We start from the raw sequence: 18,176 nt of genomic DNA, 5'->3' as shown, positions 1-18,176 counted from the left end.
ACTCTGAATAAATTAAACAATTTTCATTTTTTAATGACGCAGGGACATATAAACATATCTTCAAATCGACCAAGACCATTTTCTGCTACGGGTATGTCGCAGTTCACGACAGCAGCAATAATGCACCTACATGGAACAGGGAATGTGATGGAGACATAGTTTGGACAATGTACAAGGAGACCTCACATGGTCCAGTTTGGGAGAGGATGACATTATTGTGTGATTCAGTTCAGAGAGGTAGAAAATGTAATCTTCCTGAGAAGGAATGGCCTATTGCACTCTCTCTCCTTCATTGTTCCTCATCACAGCAATGTCTGCGAGCTAAAAAAAACTCTAAACTCATCGTTACCATTCTTATTTTTATGGAATCCCTGCAGTGTTGAAACAGGTCCTTCGGCCCAACAAGTCCATACTAACCTTCCCAAAAAATTCCCCTATATTTACCCCTGACTAATGCACTGAACCTAGAAATCGTTGATCACAACGGACAATTTAGCATGACCAATCAACCTAACCTACACACTTTGAGCTGTGGTAGGAAACTGGAGCACCTACTAGAAGGTTTATATTCCGTATATAAACCACTCTGACACCCGAGATTAGATTCTAGGCTGTAACTCACTCCGGGGTATCTGTTATTCGTACATAAACCACCCTGAACCCCTTGATTAGATTCCAGATTGTAACTCCCTCCGGGGTATCTGGTATTCTGTATATTAATCACCCGAACCCCTCGATTAGATTCCAGTCTGTAAATCACTCCGGGCTATCTGTTATTTTGTATATTAACTACCCTGAACCCATTGATTTGATTTCACTTCCTGACATGTTAAACTCATGTTCCCAACACAATCTAATCTCACTGATTATCAATGTATCACTGGTCCTCCTATCTGCTGGCACTACTTTCTGTTAACTTTCTGATGTTTACGTGCATGATTACCAAGAGCAGTGAGTTGCAGGTAGACAGAGGTGCTGAACACATTTGGCACATTTGCCTTAATCAGTCAGAGTATTGAGAAAAGGATTTGTGGTGACATGTTGCATCTGTACAGGATGTTGGTGAAGTCACTTTAAGAATACTGCGCACAACTCGGTAATCTGCAGAAATGACTTACATGTATGTTCCAGGACTGGAGGCTTGAGCTATAGGGAGAGGCTGATTACGTTGAGGTGTTTCCCCCGGAGTGTCAGAGGTTGAGAGGCAACATTATGGAGGTTTATAAAATCATCAGAGGCCTGGATATTCTGAACCACCATGTTCTACTCCCAAGGATAGGGGAGTCATGAACAAGACAGCAGAGGTTGAAGGTGAGAGGGCGAATGATTTAGAAGGGACCTGAAGGTAAATATTTCACACAGAGAGTGGTGTATGTAGAGAAAGTGCAGTCAGAGGAAGTGGTCAAGGCGGGTACAATCACAGGAGGAATATTGGCCAAATGCTGGCAAATGGGCCTAAATCAGATTTGATATCTGATCGGAGTGAACAGATTGGAGTAACGGGTCTGTTTCTATTCTGCATGACTCTCTGATTCTATAAGAGGGATGACGAATAATTCGGAAAGGACTTTTCAAGTCGGAATTCTTTTCAGTGCAAGGTTCACATTGATTGAAAGCTGCGTTAGTTAAATATTTGACAGAGAAGTGAGTCATGCACAATGGGACGCAGACAGGAAAGTGGGGCTGAGACCACAACCTGATCAGCTAAAATCTTAGTGCCTGGTGGAGAAGGCTCAAAGTATCTAATGACCCACTCCTGCTCCTCAGTCCCATGTTCCTGTGCACAGAAACACAGGAGACATTTCAGCCCCTCAGTACTGTCCCACACGGTTTGAAGTGAATTGGGAAATGTAATTGGAAAACCCAGGCTGGGTATGCAAGTGGCCCCTCATCTCTCTTCACAGAGCTTCCCTTCTCTGCAACTTGTGCTTCATTTGATGGTCATGTTGTACACCCAGATTCAGTGTGAATACAGCACACCCTCGCCCCCCCCCCCTCCACCCCTCCCCCCCCCCGCCATATCTCACTCAGTGATGGCTCACAAAATCCTCTGGTCTCCCTGTCTGCAACATTCAATAACAGAATATTCATGAAAATAACACCCACTAACTTTCCAATAACAGAATGGGAGAACATCAGAAACAGGGGCATGTTGTTCACCCCCCAAGCCTGCCTTGCCCTTCTTTAAGGTCATGACTGATCTGCTCTTCGTCTCAATTCCTCTTTCATATCCAATTCTTCAAAGTCCTCTACTCTCTGACAGGTCAATTTCCATCTACCTCCTCTTCAAATACGTTCATTCATCGAGCATCCCGAACACTCTTGAGGAGAGAAATCCTGACATTCAATACTACCTGTTTGAAGAAAACACTTGCTGCTCCTATGTCCTGGCCTATTGATGTGAACAAAAGAAGTTGAGACAAGGGTTCAGGTAAAAATGATTGGCCCCGATATCAAGGCAGTAGTTGACTTCTGTTGACATCAAGGAGCTTAACAAAACTGAACTTAATGGGAATCAGAGTAACCTCTCCAGTGTTTGGGGTCAAACCTGGCACAAAAGAAGATGTTCATCATCTCAGTTATGGGTCATATCTGTGCGAGATCCTCAGGGTAGCTGCCTCTTCCCAACATCTTCAACTGCTTCATCAATGTCTCCCCCGCCCCACTCTCCCCACCATAAGATCAGAAGTGGGGATGGTCGCTGAAGATTCCACAATGTTCAGAACATTTTGTCCCCCGTCAGCTCCTGAACTGGTCTTTGTCCGTAACTAGCAGGATACAGACTCCATTGAGACTTGTGCTGTTAAAGTGTCCGTAACATTCATGTAACTGCACTGGCGGGCACTGCACATTGCCACAGTAAAGCAAGAGTTCATTCATCACCTCACGCTGTTTTCACAGGAATATGAGGAAGACGTTCAGTCCATTGACACTGTTGGAGAAGAACAGGGACAGCCCGTTCAGTGCCTCCAGCCTATTACTCAGGAAGAGAAGGAGTCTAGTGTGATGGACCTCACCAGAGCCCGTCGAAAATATTTTAAGGCCGTAGCCTAGATTCTAATGATTTCTTATTTTAAAGGAAATGTAAAGTGTCTGTTCCAGATGCAATGTGACTGGTCAAACTACTTGGTGTGAAGCAAAACACCATCTACTTAAACACGAAAGAGAAAATGAAACCAAAGAAAGAGGAATTTAGAATAACGTAATTCTATTAGACAGCTTAACAGAATAATAGATCTAGGAACTATTACTGATGTTCTGTTCCAATATAGGGAAATCCCATAAACACAGCCCTTGGCAAAAAGAAATATTCAGACACAGATTGTCACAAATATTTTTCCAATCCAAGAATTAAAAACAGTATCAAGAGAAATTTCAGAGAGAGTAGCAACCAGGAGACATTCACTGAAGCTTCCAAATCTGTGGAGACCCTAATAGTTTTTGATGTTACTGAGAAACCAAAACCCAGAGATTCTAATCTGTGAGAGTTGGCCACATCCATTCAGGCTGCAATAAAATTCACCTAAGGCCTCCCTATCTGGTACTCAAGTGGTCTTAACTGGCAAGCTTGGTAACAATCGTTCAATCTCTCTCATAAAATAAACCAGGACAAAATAACCTCTTAAAGCTGAAACATTGTCACACTAGTCAGTACAATGAGCTGTCAAACAGGAACCAGGGTTAACCAGTTAGGCCTTTGACCCTGTCCAATCGGACTAGGTTCAAGCCAATCACTCCTTTGAGTCACTTACACAGGAACAGCAGGAGGTCATTCCCACCTCAATGCACTTACACGGTGGCAGAATGAGATAATTTGTGCTGATTCCTGATGAATGTCTTATGTCCAAAACGTTGATTCTCCTGGTCCTCGGATGCTACCTGACCCGTTGTGCGTTTCCAGCAATTGATGCTCTATTCTCATCTCCAGCATTGGCAGTCCTCACTGTCTCCTAATTGATGCTCTAACATGATGAACAAGTGGGGCAGAGGATGCACAGACAGACTGTTCCTCGTTGTTTCTCTTGGCTCCGTTGTTTATGATACACATGTGGGAGTTTAACATGGTTTTCTAGAGGTGGGCAGGGAAGCCATATGTCTTGTGTGAAGTCTCATGGAGGCATCTTCCATCTCAAAGAAGACAGCCTGGTGTTCTCTATGCAGGGTGGAAGCTGATGGGAATGGCTACCTGTTTCAGATGGAAGGTATTGTGGCTGCTGTTGGGGATTGTGAGCAACCTGATGTTCAGTACAGGGTTCACTCACCGACTGCACAATAACGTGGGGAGAGTTAATTTAGGCAAATAAACTATTAGTAAAGTCACGTTAGACTGATGAATGGACTTTCTAAGTTCAAATAATGGTGATCTTGTTCATGTTGATCTTGTCTAGTGCATGTCCTGTGCAGTGTAACCTGTGTGCCTTACTCTGTCCAAGTTTATTTCCACCCTATGATCTGTCTGGCCATGCTTACTATGATCTTCCTCCACTGCTCATAAACAAAGTGTTTCCCTGTACTGAGATACTGGGTAAAGTATGAAATTTCTCTCACTGTCAATGTCTGTTTTGGAAATAAGTGATCGCTGCCACTCCTCGTGTTTCAGCATCGCAATTTCTTCGTCTCTCACAGCTCTACAGATTAAACACTCAGTTTATTCATTCTATCCTCATGTTACTATCACCGTTGTCTATGGTAAGGGAATCATTCCTTACGAAGGACATCAAATCTGTACAGAGTGCCCCAAATGCTCTCTCAGTAAGGCTCTACAACAGCCGGGCGATGGCTTTACTTATGTACTCGAATCATCTTATAATGAAGCACAGCATACCATTGACTGCACCCATTACTTACACAGGGTTTGACTCAGAGCAGTCAGCATAGACTTGTGAGTGGGAGATCATGCTTCTCAAATTTCTTAGAATCATTTGATGAAGTTACCAGGACGTTTGATGAGGGCAGAGTGATAGACGTAGTCTCTATGGATTTAAGTAAGGCCTTAGATAAGGTTCCACATGGCAGGCTGCTCAGGAAGGTTACATCTCGTAGAATGCGGGGGGAACTCGCCAATTGGATACACAGTTGGCTTGATGGTAGGAAGCAGAGGGTTTAGTGGAAAGATGTTTGTCAGACCGGAGGCTGGGTCCATTGCTGTCTGTTATCTATGATTTGGTTGAGAATGTACAAGGCATGATTAGTAAGTTTGCAGATGACACTATAATAATTGGGAGCATGATCAGTGAGAATGTTCATCACAAATTGATGCAGGACCTTAATCAGATGGCAAATGGGCCGAGAAATGGCTAATGGAATTTAATATAGAAGCGTAAGATCTTGCATTTTGGAAACTCAAATCAAGGTAGGAGTTTCATGGTGAATGGGAGGGTCTTAAGGGGTGCAGTGGGCAGAGACACCTTGGTGTTCAGGTGCACGGTTCTCGAAGAGTGGAGTCACAGGTAGACAGGGCAGTGAAGAAGGCTTTTGGCACATTGGCCTTCATCTGGCAGGATATTGAGTGTGGACGTTGGGAACTTATTTGGCAGTTACACAGGACTTTGGTAAGGCCGCACTTGGAGTATTGTGTTCAGCTTTGTCACCTTGTTATGGGGAGTATGTTATTAAATTAGAAAGAGTGCAGAAGAACTTTACAAGGACATTGCCAGGACCCAATGGTCTGAGTTACAGGGCGAGGTTGGACAAGCTAAGACCTTTTCTTTAGCGCGTAAGAGACTGAGGGAGTCCTTATAGAGCTGTATAAGATCATGAGGGATATGGATAGGGTGAATGCTCTCAGTCTTTTTCCAAGGTGTAGAGAATCGAGGATTAGAGGGGATCAGTTTAAGGTTAAAGTGGAAGGAATAAAAGGGATCGTGAGGGGCCACTTCTTTATACAGAGGGCTGGTACGTGGATGAGCTGCCAGCAGATATGGTTGACGGGGGTACATTAACAACATTTCAAAAACATTGGATAAATATGTGGATAGGAAAGGACTGGAAGCGTATGGGCCAACTGCAGGGAAATGGGGTTAGCGTGGATGGATATTTACAAGGTGGACGCGAACCCCTCTGTTAATTAAAACCAATCACCCAGAAAAGCTCGCCTCACCTTGCAATCTGTTAAAATATGAGCGACACAGATATCCTACATTCCACTATTTAAACAAAAATTATCAAGTTAGTCTCTTAACTTTAATAGTGAACACTAAACAATAACTATTCACAAATACAAGCCCCTCTTTTCTTAGCTACTTACTATCTGACTCCAACTCTGTAAAAATATGCTGTTCCAACAACCCACATATGAAACCTCAAGACCACACAGTCTCTATCTTCCCCACTGTGTTCACTCTTTTAGCTGCTGATCTCCCTGGGTCATGTTTTTTTTTATTGCAAGTAGGTTTACATGAACATGTGTCTTTGATAGAGAGTGTTTGAGATAGCCAGTTAGCACTCCTGCTCAACAGCAGTTGCTCTACTGTTGGATGGCAGCAGCTCTCCCTCCAGTGTTCAAAATGCTGGGTTTATATAATCACCATGATATAATAATTCTCATAATTTGATTGCTGTCCAGGTGTCCAAACAACAATATTCAATTTCTGTTGGTTTCTGGTATCCTGAGCGTTATTTACACTCTTTGGTTGCATTTGGATGGCTGTCAATACAGCAACCAAAACTCAGGTATCCATTTCTCAGCTAATGGTGACATGAGGAACAGTGGGACCTTTAGCTGGCATCTGTCGCTTTAATTTCTATTCAACAAAACCCGAACTGTCTTAAAGTGCCCATACATGTTTTTGGCTTCATAACATCTTCCTGCTTCAGAAAATAAAATGAACCAGCAGAATGAAAAGATGGCATCATTCCTTTTCCTCTAATTCTTCATCCTAATTTTATGAAACACGAAAGGATTAATCTCAGTTATATCATTCATATTAATACTGCACACCAATACAACACTGGAATAAGTCAAATCTTATCTCCACTGCTTTCCTTTAAATCAGCGAAAACCCATCTGCTATCGCATTGTAGGAGCCACAGCATGTACATTTTGTGAGTTTAAAGTCGGTAAGGTAAGACTCCAATTAAATAATCTGATATTCTGGTCTTTAAATATTCCAAAAAATGCGAGAGGTTTGTCGTTGTCCACAACCATCCCTGACAATTTGTTTGTCATATAAACATTAAAATATTGTCAGGCCAGTGTGAAACTTAATCATTCTTGTTCAATAATGGAGATTTTGTATTTTCTTTTCTGATGGATGTTGAGTTTTTTCAACAAGTAGCCAATTAGACATTCAATTCCATCATCCTCTTTCTTAAGCAAGACATCGCCGACCCCGATATCCCGAGCATCAAACACAATTTTCAAAGGGTCTCAAAATATTTGGTGTAGCTAAAATTGATGTGGTGATTAATCCTGCTTTACAATTCTCAAATGCCTCCTGGCATTGTTCTGTCCACCACAATTCTGTTTTCTTCTTTAAGAAATCCATCAGTGGTGCCAATACGCTGCTGAAGTTTGCAACAAACTTCCGATAGAATCAACTCAGTTCCAAAAATCGAGCCATCTCTTTCTTCGAAGATGGTCGTGGAAATTCCTCAAAGCCCTTCGTTTTTATGTTCCATGGGGTCAACCTTCCATGTCCAATGTCCAAGAATGTCACCACTGCCTTCGCGAATTCTGTTTGCTTTAAGTTTATTACCAAGCTTGCTTCTTGTAATCGTTCAACATGCTCTGCCAACTGTAACATGTGAGCTTTCAATCGCTTGCTAAAGATCACTGCATCATAAAGATATGCTGCAAAATTTGTTCATATGGCCACAACTCTGTTTCTGAGTCTTAAATGTGGCTGGTGCATTATTCATCCGTATGAAATACTCGATAATGTTTTTTGTCATCTCTGGTATCTTTACTGGGTAGTTTAACTGACTCCACAGTTTTTTTTTTATTTGAAAGGGGCCACTAAAACTGGCATTGAAGAGATTTCTTACCACTGGTGGCAATACTAATGAGTCATCCCCACGGGAAATCTTCAACGTTTCAGTGTTTTTATCTGCCACCTGCTTCACTCTATGCTGTGCTCTTCAGATACTGTTTAGCTAACTCACCTACTCCATCTACTCTCTCCCTCACCTCTTACACATAATCCAGGTGTGAGATTTCCGACTTCGGTCCTGTCAATTTATATTTAATTAATTTCAAAGGAGCTCTCACTTCATGTACGAATATTTACTCAAAGGAAGTAAAGTGAGTAGATTTATTTGGGACATCTCTAATGGCAAACAATTTAATGGGGCACCTTTATCCCAATCATTTGGCCAATCCTGACAGGTACGCTGTTAACGTAGTCTTCAGCATCTGATGCTAACTTTCCAAGGCTCTCTGCGATTCAGGATGGGACGCACTTGATTTGAAGTGCTGTCTGCCTAAGTAAATCCATGACTTCCTTAAACAGCTGAGCGGTAGAATGTGACCCTTGGTCTGACTGAGTCTCTCTGGGCAGCCCACAGCGAGTCAAGAAAGCTAACAACTCCTCCACCTCCCTTTTAGCCTTAACACTCTAATAATAGAATTGCCTCTGGAAATCTGGTAGACACATCCATTATGGTCAGCAAGTATTGGTTTCCACTTTTACTTTAGAAAGGGGAGCTACACAATTAATCATAATCCACGTGCAAGGTTCTTCGACTGCTGGAATTGGCAAGAAATGTGCTGGTTTTATTACTGCCTGTTACTTTTCTACCATTTGGTATGTATGTCACGTGCAACAAAAGTTAACAGCGTACCTGTGCATTCCAGGCCACTAAGAAATGCTTCTGTACCTTAGCTTGAGTCTTCTGTACACCTAAGTGACCGCCTGCATTTAGTTTATGAGCTACCCGTAACACTGTACGTTACTGCTAACACAATCTGGTGCACTTCGGCACATTTCCCTTCTGCAGTAACCTATCGGAGTCTCCATGTTAATTTTATGATTCTATCTTTAAGTTAGTAACGTTCAACAATATATTCTGATTCCTTTTCTGTGTGTGTGCATGTGTATGTGTGTGTGAATGTGTGTGTATATATCTGTTGTAAGTACATTAGCCTTTCTGGACTAAACACCTCTGCCTGATCCTCTGCCTGTTCAGCTTTTTCCTGCACCGTTACATCAAACAGGGTGTCAGTTCACTGAGCATCAATTCATTTGTCTTTTTCGTTCGTTTTTCCTTCCTGCTGTAAGGTATGACAGTGGGATCTTGTTACTACACAGTCTGGAAAAATTCCTGGGTAATTTTCTTCTAACTCACCAATTCCCTCGTCTTCCTTTGGCTTCTCCACCCCAAGGGGTGCCTATCCCACCTCGCCTCCTGCGAAATCGTTCCAAAGAACAAACTGTATTCCTGGAACTGACACTCTGTGACTCACTGTCACTGTTACTTCCCTAATCTTGATTTGGCATTCCATCCTGATTTTACACAAGGGAATGCTTAATTTCTGTCCCCATTCCACAACTTAACACGCTCTTGATCAACATGCCAGAAAGAGTGAAAAAAAACTTTCATCTCTTACTATTAGAGGGTGAGAGAAAGTGAGGGCTGCAGATGCTGGAGATGAGAGTTGTAAAGTGTGGGGCTGGAAAAGCACAGCACGTCGGCAGCATCCGAGGGGCAGGAGCGTTAAAGTTTCAGGCATAAATGCTTCATCAGGAAAGTGGGAGGTAAAGGAGGGGCAACGTGGTTGAGAAATAAATAGGAGGGTGAGTGTGGAGCTGGGTGTAACGGAGCTTGGAAGGCGATAGGTAGATGCAGGGAGGGTGTGATGGTGATAGGTCGGACAGGAGGGTGATAGGACTCCTATCGGTGGTAGGACAGCTGGAACCCTCAAACTGTATAGCATCAACGTTGACTTCACCAAATTCCAAATCTCCCCTCCACCAACCTCCCCCAGATCCAACCGTTCAACCTAGCACTGCCCTCTTGGACTGCCCTAACTAGCCATCTTTCTTTCCACCTACCGACTCCACCCTACCCTCCGACATGTCACTATCACTCCCACCTATATCTTCTTATTGCCTTCCCAGTGACCCTCCCACCAGCTCAGCTATTACCCTCGTATTAATCTTTCAGCCCATTGTCCCCCCACCATGTTCCTGACGATGGGTTTCTGCCTGATATTCGATTGTCCTGCTGTTTGGATGCTGCCTGATCTGTTGTGCTTTTCCGACGCCTCACTTCTCAACTATTATAGACTGAGCAGATCCCGTATCTCACAAAATTATAAATTCTTGTCCTTCTCCCCCTGTTCTTTCTGAGTAAACTTTATCTACAGCGGTGAATTCTTTAGAGAGATCAGGCACTGCCTCCATACCCAGCCCTTGCCTAGGCTGTGCAATTTACTGCAGCTCCTCGGCTCCACTTGGGGTCTCCTTTACCAGTTTCACTAATGCCACTGGGCTTAGCCTCTTCTACGGCATCTTTCCCCAAAGTGTCTTCCTTTAACGCCCAGCACGGTGTGTCCCAGCTTACTGCAGTGAAAACAACTTTTTCCTTGTGCCCTTCTTAAACCACCAGCACTGTAATATTATGTGTTACACTCCCTTATCGTGAGAGCACCTGAGGCCTTTCACCACCTTTCAACCCCCTTGGGCTTCTTTCTTCACCTGTAGTGAACTATTGTGAGCTACTGTTCGCTTTGTAATGTGTGATCGTCCCTTCTCCCAATTTCTATCCCTCACAGGATGAAATTCCTGCCAGACGCTATATTTCATCACATGCCACAATGCATATTTACCTGCCATTTCTGCCGCGCTTCTCACTTCTTGAACTTTCTTTTCATTCACATTAATTCTTACTATCTCTGGAAGTAAGTATTTTAACTTCTCCAGCAGATTAATCTCCCTTCAAGCCTCACAGGACTTATCCATTTTTAAGGCCAGCGCCCACCTGTCAAAATGACTGTGGTTAATTCTTTCAAACTCAATATAAGTCTGACCTGGTTCCGTCTCTATTTTTCTGAATTTCTGTCTATATGCTTCTAGTACCAATTAATAACCAATCAAAATAGCCAATCTGACATCTTGATGATCTCTTGATTCCTCATCTGACAGCGCTGCACATACCTCACCAGCTGTGCCCACCAGCTTAGTCTGAACTAGCATTACCCACAAGTTCACTGGACACGTAATCTGCCTTGCCATTTTTTCAAATGATATAAAAAAAGTTTTGTCATTTTTCTCATCGAAATATGGCAAGTTACTAACCTAGTTGTATACATCCCTACGTTCTCCCTTCATCTCCATCCTGTTAATTTAACTTTCTTGTCTAATTCCCAACTTCTGAATTTCAAATCCCCTCTCTCTTTCTATTTCCTCTCTTTCGCTTTCATCTCTCTCTGTTTCCGTCCCTGTATTTATCTTCTAACTCCAGTTGCCACATTTACAATTTAAGTTTTTTCTAACTCTACTGCAGTTGCCTATTTCTCTGATACATCAAAGTGCTTAACCAACTCCATTACAATTTCAGTTTCCCTTTTCTCCCTGGTTAAACCCAATTCCAATCTATTTGCTAATTCTAAAAAATGTCCTCCTTCTGTCTTTCTAAACTTCCTTGGAAAATTTGGAAACCTCTTTAGTAATGTTATAAGCCATTTCCCTCACTTTTCATTTAACTAACCAGAAGTAACAAAATTAAGCGAATTTTCCCACTGGTTTTATTTGAAGATCAAAGTCACTAATTGCAATGAGTTGGAATTTGCTGGGACCTGTTGTATCTCAAATCTTCAAGTCAGTTCAAGTGCCACACGGCAAGGCCCCAAACTGTTATGACATCAATGTCGAACCCCTCTGTTAATTAAAATCACACACCTAGAAAAGCTCACCTCACATCATAATCTGTCAAAACATGAGCGACAGAGAACTCCTAACTTCCACTAGTAAACAAAAAATAACAATTTATCTGTATGCAAGTTAGCTCGCTGAGCTTCAAGGTATGTTTTCAGAAATTTCATCACCATGACTAGGTGACATCATCAGTGAGAGTATCTGCTGAAGCGCTGGTGGTATGTCCCGCCTCTCTATTTATAGGTCTTGGTTTCTTAAAGTGGGTGATGTCACTTCCGGTTATTTTAAAAAGAGAATGTAGACAGGATCTAAATTGATGCGTTCATTTATGGACTTCTGGTGAGAATACCATTCCTCTAAGAAGGTCCTTGCGTGTCTTCGTATGTGTGTGTGCTTTGTCCCAGTCAAAGTGGTGCCCTTCTTTGTCTGTATGTATGGAACATAGCGATAGCGCGTCATGTCTTTTGGTGGCTAGTTGGTGTTGATGTATCCTCGTAACACGAAAACAGGACAGTTTCAATGGTGGAAAAATGATTTTATATACACTTTTTAATCAATGTGTGTGTGCAGAGAAGTCGCATTTTTCATATGTGCACAACACTTTGTAAATGAACAACCGAGACACAGTTAACGAAAAATGATGCATATGATGTATAAAGTTAATAAAACATTAAAACATGTTTTGATCCTCTCAACGTTCCCTCCTTTTCTGGGATTCCCAACTCTAATCTTTCATTCTCACCAGGATGTGTGCTCCAAATTCTTGATTCTGGTGCCCCAACTTATTTCAGTTAATCCCCTTTCTACCGGGACTTCAATCTGTTGGCCTGCTGGGTTCTTTCAAAAACTAGTGTCTGTCATATTATTGGAGATAAATATTCTGGCATCAGACTCAGCATTTGAACATATTACTCTGTTGTACATGCACTGTACAAAGGACCACAGCATACAGGCATTGCCAAAACATTGGGGATGTTCACCTAATTCTTTCGATAATGTGGTTGCCTCATTTTCCACATCTCCATATCTATATCCTCTCTCTCGTTCTCCCTTTGTATCTAGTTAAGAAATCCACCAATTATTCTTCGTGTCCCATCTCTCAAAACTCTTTCTTTCAGTTTATATATGGTGCTCTCTTCAAGATGTAATGTGGTTATAATTGAGCAATGGAACTACAAAGACATGCGGGCGTTGCTAGCCAGAGTTAATTGGAAGGGGAGCTGAGCAGGAAAGACCATGGAGCAGCAATGGGAGGAGGGTCTGGGGATAATTCGGAAGATAATACCAGAAATGCAACCCCAAGAACTTGAAGCATACTCATGGGAGGACAAGGCAGCCATAAGTGATAATGCATCAAACCAAAAGAGAAAATATACAATGTGGTGAAGATGATTGGGAATCCAGAGAATTCATTGGCTCTGCAACTACATAACGCTGGCATCATTGACACTACAAAGCTCTTAATCATGGTCAGGGAAAGAAACAGAGGAAACACATTGACTTTAAACACAGAAGATGGTATTTCTCAAGGAAAAAGATTCAGGTGAATTAAACATTTGCATTAAGATCAGTTAAATGCTTTTGCGGAATATGTCAGGTTGGAAGCAAGACCCGGGGCGAGACCCTCAGCAGGATGAGAGTATGAAAATGGAAGTATTGCCACATCAGAAACCAGGTTAGGTCACTGAGTGCAGGGCTGATGGGTGAATGGGTCTCAGTGAAAATTGGGGAACAGACAGCAGGATTGCATTGCAGATATTGCAGCTCGAAACTGCGTATTCACGCAGCAGCAACAGGAGAGGCAGACATTCATTAAACCACAACCTGTAACTTTTTGCCAGGGAAACACCTCAGTCTGTCATTACCATCAACACCATCTCTGGCTCAGTGACGAGTGTGGGTGAACATGTAAGAGTCAGAATCACATGAACTTTAACCTGATGCTAACTCATTAAAGCTACCAGACTTGACCAACAGATCTGATCGAAGCATTGCAGTCATGTCACATTCAGTCATAAATGATGATGGACGATTAAACAAATGACTGGAGGAGAGGGCTCCACAAAAATTCCCATCCTAAATAATGGAACAGACCTGCACATCAGTGTAAAAGAGAATGATGTTTTATCTGCACCATCTTCTGTTGAGTCGATGATACACCTCACCCATATCATGATGCCCAGAGAATCACAGATGCCAGTCTTCAACCAATTTGATTCGCTGCACGAGACATGAAGAAACAGGTGAACACAGTAGATACGACAAAGACAGTGGTTCCTGACTCCATTCCTGCAATAGGACTGAAAGCTTGTGCTGCACAACAAGCCGTGTCCCTGGGGAAGCTGTTGCATTCCAGCTCCAACTCTGACATCTCCCTGGCAATGTGGAAAATTACTCAGCTAAGTCCTTTCCCCTAAGACGGGAATAATTACAATCTGACCAATTACACCTCCTCAGTCCCATCATGACGGTCAAATTGGTGGGAGTTCTTTTTGACAGAGCTTTCAAGCAGCACAGATATAACCTGCTCAGTGTGGTTTCCGATAGGTCCCCATGTGGAGATGGTGCTGTTGTGGATTACTAATCCAGACCAGGCTAATGCTCTGACAGTGGGTGGAAGTTAAAAACAATTAAGAAAATATCGAGATCTCAAATCTGGGGTCAGTAACAGTGACCTTGAAGCCAATATGGATTGTAAACAGAATTTCCTCCTCCAATGTACTTTTAGGAAGTGAATCTCCCATGATTTCCTGGGCTGGCCTAAAAGTGACTTCAAAGACCCTGACATGTGATAAAGATTTCAATGGTCCCTGAACCCCAAGCAAGGACACTCATTTGTATCAGACTACTCCGAGGTCTGAAAGGATGAAACCGGACAGAACACCCGGCCTCAGCATCAATGTCAGAAAAGGGAATGGGAACACAGTCCTGTCTACCCTGCAGAAACCTCCTTCCTAACATCTGAGAGCTTGTGACAGCATTTACAGAGCTTTCCCACAGACTGCACAGAAACATCGGGAATGGAAAACACATTTAGCCTCCCCATTCTAGTTCATGGAAAAAATCTCCTCAATTCACTTACCCCACACGATATACATATTCGTTAATGTGAGTACCCTTGGGAAGCTATAAAATAGGCAGTGCAGTAATACGTTTGGTTCATCGCGTTTGCTACCCAATTCAATATTATGATGGTTGGCCTAAATTTCCACACCGTACTCCTGCTCTCCCACCATCCCTTTACTGTCTCTAAATCCTTATTTATAAGCAGTGTTTCGGTTTCCAGGTGCGAGCGAATTCTTCAAGTTCCCCAGTCAGCGAGAGCAGACATTTATTATCATTTCAATGCAGAGTGACTGCCTCTACCTAATACTGTGTCCCCTAGTTTGACAAGTCCCAGCCAGGGGAATTATCATCCCTGCTTCCAATCTGTCTCACCGTGTCAGAGTTTTGTATATTTCACTGAGATCTCCACTCATTTTCCTAAACCCCATGGAATACTGGCCCAGTCATCCCAAACTCTGCTCCCACCACAAGTCTGTCACTCCAGAGATCAGTCTGGTCATCCTTCACTGCTCTCCATCAATGTCAGGTTTGTCCTTTATTCGGTAAGGAGATCAAAACTGCACACAATACTGCACAATGTTCAAGATGATATCTCACCAAGGCCCTGTACAGCTGCAGTAAGACACCTTTTCTACTGGACTCACATCCCCCTGAAATGAAGGTCCACACACCATTTATCTTCCTCACTGCTTTCTGTTTCTGCAATATTTCGTTACAAGGAGATGCAGATCCTTTTCAGTGTTACAGCTCCCCACTTGAAGGGTCTGTATACACTTGGCAGCGTGCCAATGCCATGCCCCGTATTGACTTCTGGTTGCAGGACTCACTGCACTGCAGGGACCTCAGAGGTTTATGCAGAAGGAAACAACAAAAAGGAACATACCTCCCTTTGTAGATCAACATGTTTCAACCAATTCTTTCCAAATGGTAGGCTGCCAATATATCGTTTCCACCAAAGAGCACACCGTCACCTCTATCCACATTGTTCTCCATCTGTCACGTCTTTACCCATTCACTACACTTGTCTTAGTCTTCTCGGTGCTTTTTTATAACCTCCTCACCCACTCACAATCCCACACCCGTTAGCGCTGTCAGCAGGCTGGGATATATTGTACCTGATTCCAGCAACCAAATGTTTAAAGGGCATTGTGAACAGCTGGGACCCAAGCACCGATCCCTGCGACACCTCAGCAAAATTCCTCTGTTAATTTCTATTTATTTCATAAATGTGGGTGTGACTGGCTCGGCCAGCATTTATTGCCCGTCCCTATTTGCCCTTGAGAAGGTGGTGGTGAGCTGCCTTGTTGAACGCTGCAGTCAACCTGCTGTTGTTGACCTCCAGTGCCATTAGGGAGGGAATCCCAGGATTCTGACCCAGTGCCTGTGAAGGAGCGCTGATATATTTCCAAGTCAGGATGATGAATGGCTTGGAGGGGAACCTGAAGATGATGGTATTCCCATACATCTGTAGCCCTTGTCCTTCTAGATAGACATGGTCATGAGTTGGGAAGATGGTCTCTGAGGATCTTTGGTGAATCATTTCATGGCAGCATGTAGATAGTAAAACACTGCTGCTGCTGCTGAGCGTTGATTGTGGAGCATTGTGGATGAAGGGACAGTCAAACTGGCTGCTTTGTCCTGGATGGCATAAAGGTTCTTGAGTGTTGTTGGGGCTGCACTCATCCAGGCAAATTGGGAGTCTCCTATTACACTTCTGACTTATGCATTGTAGACGATGGACAGACTTTTGGAAGTCAGGATGTGAGTTACTCGCCGCAGTATTCCTAGCTTCGGACCTGCTCTTATAGTTACTGTGTTCGTGTGGCGAGACCAGTGAGTTTCTGAGCAATGATTACCCACCAGGAATCTGATACTGGGGGATTCAGTGATAGTAACACCATTTAATGTCAAGGGGAAGGTTAGATTGTATTTTATTGGTGATGGGCACGGTCTGGCATTCGTGTGGCCTGAATATTACTTGCCACTTGTCAGACTGGATACTCTCCAGACCTTGTCGCGTTTGAAAATGGACTGCTTCAGTATCTGAGGAACCACAAATGTTGCAGAACATTGTACAATCATTGGCGAACTTCCCCACTTCTGACCTGAAAATGGAAGGAAGGTCATTGATGAAGCAGCCCTGAAGAAGTTTTCGGTCACTGCTTGAGGGACTCCTACAGATTTGGAGCTGAGTTGACTGACCTTCATCAACCATGACCACCTTCCTACTTGTCAGGTATGAATCTAACCAGCAGGGACTTTGCCCCTGATACCCATTGATTCCAGTGTTGATCAGGCCCCTTAATACCACACAGGGTCGAATACAGCCTTGACTTAAAGGGCTGTAACTCTCACCCAACCTCTGGAATTCAGCTCTTTTGTCCATGTTTGAACCACGGAAATGAGGTCAGGAGCTGAGTGGCCTTGGTGGAGCCCAAACTGGGCGTCATTGATCAGGGTATTGTTGAGCAAGTTGTGCTTAAAAGCACTGAGACCTTCCACCACTTTACCAATGATCGAGAGAAGACTGATGAAGTGGTATTTGGCCGGATTGGATTTGGTCTCCTTTTTATATACATGAGATACTTGGGGTAATTTTCCACATAATGAGGAAAAGCCATTGTTGTAACTGTATTGAAACAGTTTGGCCAGGGGAGTGGCAAGATATGGAGAACAAATTTTCAGCACTATTGCCAGAATGTTGGCAGATTATGGACCCTTTGGAGTATCCAGTATCTCCAATCGTTTCTGGATATCGTGTGGACTGAACCAAATTGGTTGATGACTGGTAATTGAATTGCTGAGGACCACTGGAGGAGGCTGAAATGGATCATCCACTCAGCACTTCTGACTGAAGATTGTTGCGAGTGCATCAGCCTTATCTTATACACTGAAGTGCTGGGCTCTTCCATCATGGAGGAAGCGGTTATTTGTGGAATCTCTTCCTCCAGTGAATTGTTTAATTGTCCCCAACGTTTCTCGACAAGATGTGGAAGGACTGCAGAGCTTAGATATGAACCGTTGCTTGTGGGATCACTTAGCTCTGTCTGTCACTTACTGCTTATGCTGTTTGGCGCACAAGTAGTCCTGATTGGTGGCTTCACCAGGCTGACACCTCATTGTCAGGTATGCCTGGTGCTGCTCCTGCCATCCTGCACACTCCATTGAACCAATGTTGATTCTCTGGATTGATGGCAATTGTTGCGAGGGGCATATGCCAGGCCATGATGTTATGCAGGAGTACAATTCCACTGCTATTGATGACCCACAACACCTTATGAACATCCAGATTTG

Source organism: Chiloscyllium punctatum, chromosome 14, assembly GCF_047496795.1.
Source record: "Chiloscyllium punctatum isolate Juve2018m chromosome 14, sChiPun1.3, whole genome shotgun sequence".
In the NCBI taxonomy this organism is placed as follows: Eukaryota; Metazoa; Chordata; class Chondrichthyes; order Orectolobiformes; family Hemiscylliidae; genus Chiloscyllium; species Chiloscyllium punctatum.
This window is presented reverse-complemented; position numbering follows the sequence as displayed.